This window comes from Tupaia chinensis, unplaced genomic scaffold (genome assembly GCF_000334495.1).
Source record: "Tupaia chinensis unplaced genomic scaffold, TupChi_1.0 Scaffold144099_1, whole genome shotgun sequence".
NCBI classification, from domain to species: domain Eukaryota; kingdom Metazoa; phylum Chordata; class Mammalia; order Scandentia; family Tupaiidae; genus Tupaia; species Tupaia belangeri.
In genome coordinates, this window is record NW_006203953.1 from 1,342,478 (window position 1) to 1,346,561 (window position 4,084).

Consider the following 4,084-nt stretch of genomic DNA (forward strand, 5'->3'; position numbering starts at 1 on the left):
GAAATCGGCCCCAGCATAGATAGCGCTGCCACAATCCCATCTCCTCCGTTCTCCTGCTGGGATTTGGGGCACGCATGCACGCACACCCAGGGTGAGTTTCAAGCCTCCAGGTATGGGACTCAAATGTGGTCAGCTATGTGGGAGTCCAGGGCCTCAACTGCCATGCCACCTGCTAGCCCCTGGATAAGTAATACATTTGGAGTGATTATTGCACACTGCATGCATGGTTTCAAAATCCATATAGTACCCAACAAAGCTGTATAATAATGAAACGTTAATAAGAAATTATAAAATACAATAGAAAAAAAATTAGACAAAGTAAAACAAATCCAAGCTGAAAAGAACTTTGGAGCAAAAATCCTTTTACCTCCTCAAGACAGAAATAGTGTCTTCCCCACCCATTGAGACCTTAATCCATGCTCCTTCTTCCTTCCAGTTGCTTTGTACCCTTGTCATTCATCTCCCACCCTACCTGGGCCAGCTGCAAAGCAAAGATTTTGTCCCATCCATTCTCTAACTTCGGAGCATAACTTCATGTTATACATATTTTTAAAATTTAAGCTAGAGTACTTTTCCATAGTTATGTGAAATAAGCTAAGCCTAGACAAAGAATATAAAGACGTACTCTTGGAAAATGTCTAAACGTTAAAAATCATGATGTTTTGAAATAAGTATTTTTTTCAGAGATCCTAAGACGTTGCATTCCCAAATACATATAAATTGTGCACCATGATAACTGACCATTAATTTGTCAACTACAGGAAACCCGAGTACCTTATCAATCTAATTTATTCTACAACAGAAGACAAACTAAACGAAATTGTGCTTATGGTAGCAACAGAATAAGGTTTTCTGAATGAACAGGCAAAAACTACTTATCATAACAGCAACATCATAATTGAGCTTATTGTAGACTGTGTTTATCAAGTTATTTACGTATGCGCTATGCAATATGAATAAGCTTATCACTTAAAGCCGCTTCAGAATAATTAAATGAGAATAGTTTATCTCCAGTTAAATGTCTAAGCCTTATATCTGGCTCCTGATTCAAATGACAGAAGAAAGTAAAGATATATCAAGGCCACAGAACTTAAAAATCGTGGATGGTTATATTTTCTACCACTGGAGAAGGAATACAAAATTTCTATTCTAATAGGTTCAGTCTTTGGTGAAAGAAAATGATAAATAAAAATGCATTGTGGACTCCCCAGTGCAGGGAAATCAAATCTGCTTTGGATAAGTGTTTTTTCATCTGCTTTGTTCCCAGGATTATGCAGTCTGACGGTTTTCTCTCATCCTGCATATCTTTACCAACTATGTGACATGTTTAACTACATTGTGAACACATCTTCCCAGGGTGATCACATCTAAACGATCACATTTTCATCTCTATCCTGGGATGAGCAGATGGTTTAATGGTTATGTTGCTGGACTCCCACATAGTCAACCGCGGGTTGAGTCCTGGACCAGGCAGTTTAAAACTCACACTGGGCATGTGTGCGTGCATACCCAAAATCTGGAGAGGAGAGTTGTATTTGGGTGTGAGAGTTGTATTGATATCTCTCTCTCTCTCTCTCTCTATATATATATATATATATATCCTAATACTTTACAGATCTAGACATTGGGCTTAGAATTCTCTCTTGAATTCTAATTGAAGAAGTTAAAAAATAAAGGTCTACCTATACCTAGATTTGTATTTTTAGACAAGTATTTCAAATCTATTTTTTAATTTTAATTAATTCCCATAGGGTGTGTGTACTCGCTGGAGAGACAGACAGAGAGAGAGGGAGAGAGAGAAATCATGCCCCTGAGAGGCTGGCCCTTTTCTGTTCTCTTCTTGAGATTTTGGTGCCACATGCACATGCACCTGTCATGAATTTCAAGCCGCCAGGTCCAGGTCTTGAATAGCAGTTGTCACTTGGGTGCCTAGTGCCTTAACCACTATGCCAAATCCTGGCCTCATCCCACGGTCAACATTTCTTAAACTGAACTGATCTTCTCTCATAGTTCTGAAGACTGTATCCGCCCCGTAATGTTCTATCTTACTCAGTTCACGCAGAGAAATGTCAGAACACAGTCTCTTAGTGCTGCTCTTCTTTCATGTCCTTATCCCCTACCAGTCACCCAGTTCTGGCAGCTCTCACACCCGAATACGACTGAATCTGCCCGTAGTTCCCTACTCCCTCCATGGAGGTCTGTGAACCTTCTTCCACCCACCATTCTCCTATCTCATCTTTGGAAAATACATGCGATTTCCGCAACTTTTCTCATATAGACTACTACAAAACAACAACCTCAAAATTGATCTACAGGCTTCTGTTCTTCCATATTCCAAAGAGTCTCGGTTACTATTCTGTAGGGACAAACAATTCCCAAGTGTCAGTGGCTTGGACAAGTAGAACAGTATTTGCGAGCACAATAAATGCCCAATGTGCTTCAGCAGTGGGCTGTGCTTAGCCCTGCACTTCGAGATCCAGACTGACCTTTTGTTTTGTTTTTAAGGTTTTTGCCGTAGGACTGTGCGCTCGCTGGAGAGACAGTGCAAAGGACAGTGAGAAATCGCCCCCAGGGAAGATGGCCATGCCACAATCCCTTCTTCTTCATTCTCCTCCTGGAATTTTGGGCACACAAGCACACATGCTAACCTGAGTTTCAAGCCACCAGATCCGAGACTCAAACCACAGTCAGCCACAATGGAAGACAACACCTTAACCACTACCCCGACCTACTGGCTCCACCCAAGCTGATCTCTGATCTTCAGTGCTCACGTCCCTCAGTCACTGCAGCAGTAGGCAGGACTATAAGAGGAGGCGTGGAGGGAGGCTTCTGCCTGGACGTGAAACGTGTCACCTCCACTTACATTTCAGTGACCGTGACAATTCAGTGGCCATCTATCACTTCAAGAGGGCAGAGACTGCGACCTTCCACACGTCGAAGGAAGGAAGAGAACAGTTGTGAAGGGCACTAAAGACTCTAGAATGTTGTATTGCTGTGGGGATAAAATCCAAACATTGTAATACAAATCTAAAGCCCAGAACTCCCTCTGCAGCCTCTTTTCCTGCCATTCTGTCTCCTTATCCGAAAGTTCTCAGGACACTTCTTTTCTCTCCGTTCCTTTGACCCCATAACAAATATCTTCCAACATGCTTTCCTCTTTAGCGCCTCTTGTCTCTTAGCCTGGGCAGCACTGACTCTTAATTCCATTTTAAATAGAAGAAACATTTCTTTTCTTTCTGTAATTAATTAATTTATTTTTAAAAGATTTTTGCAATAGGGCAGGTTCACTCACCAGAGAGAGACAGAGAAGGCAAGTGAGAAAGTACTCCTGGGGGGTGGCCATGCTGCAACCCCTTCTCCTCCATTCTCCTCCTGGGGTTCTGTGCACACACACACACACACACGCATGTCCAGAGTGATTTTTCAAGTCACCAGGTCCCAGACCCGAACCACAGTCAACCATGTGGGAATCCAGCACCTTAACCATGGCACCTGCCGGCCCCGATATAAGAAATATTTCTACCAGCAGGCCCTTTGTTTTTCCTTCTACAGGTAGGTGCTCATGCTATGCATTTGAAGATTATCATGAAATTATTTTTTCCTCACATTTTTTCTGCATCTCTTTTTTTTTTTTTTTTTTGGAGAGGTTTTTGCTATAGGGCACGTGCACTCGCCAGAAAGACAGAGAGAGACAGAGACAGAAAGCGAGAAATCACCCCCCCAGGGGTATGGCCATGCTGCAATCCCCTCTCCTCCATTCTCCTCTCGGGATCTTGGGCACGCATGCACACACGCCTGGCATGAGTTTAAGCCACCAGGTCCGGGACTCGAACCTTGGTTGACTACATGGAAGTCCAGCAACATAGCCATTATGCCAAATGCTGGTCCCTTTTTATGCATATTTAATGGTCCATTTTATCCAAATAAAAGTTAAGGTCTCCAAAGCGAAGAGTGTATGTGCACAAATGAATTCCACTGCGTTGTCACAGCCTGTCCAGAAGCTTGACATGAAGAAGGCATTTTTTAAATATTTCCTCCTACACTAATTTTTAAAAAAATCTCGGTCATTTTAGCAAGCTGGTAA